The sequence below is a fragment of the Lipotes vexillifer genome, unplaced genomic scaffold (assembly GCF_000442215.2).
Source record: "Lipotes vexillifer unplaced genomic scaffold, Lipotes_vexillifer_v1.1 scaffold447, whole genome shotgun sequence".
Lineage (NCBI taxonomy): Eukaryota > Metazoa > Chordata > Mammalia > Artiodactyla > Lipotidae > Lipotes > Lipotes vexillifer.
The window spans coordinates 248,380-249,388 of NW_006786302.1; positions in this window are offsets into that span (position 1 = coordinate 248,380).

Genomic DNA, 1,009 nt, shown 5'->3' on the forward strand with positions numbered 1-1,009 from the left:
CTAGCCGCTCTTCACACCAGCAACTGAAGGAGGGGCGTGTATAAGTATCCTTGGATTGTTTGGGTCAATAGTTTTGGTCTCCAAAATTGTACACTTTCCTAAATCCATCCTTGTTCATTGAATGCACCTTCTCCTCCTGCTTGTTCCATTTTCTTTCTCTAGATTACAAAGATCAGAGCACCTGTAAAGCACCAGATTCTTTGCAGTTAATAATGTGTTTTCGCCCACAAATACAGTTATTCCTAAAGGAAACCAACCAAGAAGAAATCCAAGGATGCCTATGAGCAATAAATCCACATCTGACCTTATCTGACCCCTTCTAGTCTCTGAACCTATCAAAACCTGGAGTAGACACCGGGTGGAGAGCACAGATTTGTTCATCAGCAGACTGGAATCCAGGCTTCATCACTTTTTGCCCTGTTATGCAATTAAACTCATGACCTTATCTATAAAATGGCAACAGTCCAACTTCTATTTAATATTGCTTATGAGTACGAAGTGTTCAGCATGGTGCTTGGCAAATAGTAAGCTTTTACTAAATGATTGTTGTATGATAGATCCCACAATTTGATATCACCTTTGAAATATCAGCCATACGTTTATATAAGTTGTTGGACATTTAAATCCACAACCAAATGTTATCTTCTTAATGAGATACTTCATAAACAGAAGAGAGTTTTCTAGGGTTTTCTGAAAATAATGAGCCTTGGTTTCTTTGTACTCATTTATTCCAATTGTTACTTGATGTCTTATTTGGGACAAAGTGCTCTATCACACAGGCTCGGGCAGACACAAAGGAAACCAATACTTGATTTCGGTACTGAAGATGTTGATGGTCTAAATGGACTTAAGCAAGCATTATCCAATGCGTGACGTGCGTTACGAGAACGAGAAGGAGCTGAAAAAAATTAACTCTGGGAGAGCTAGGAAGTGCTTCAAATATATCTGACCACTTCAAGGTCATGGCATTTTTTTATGGCCAGGTAAACACACACACACACACACACAC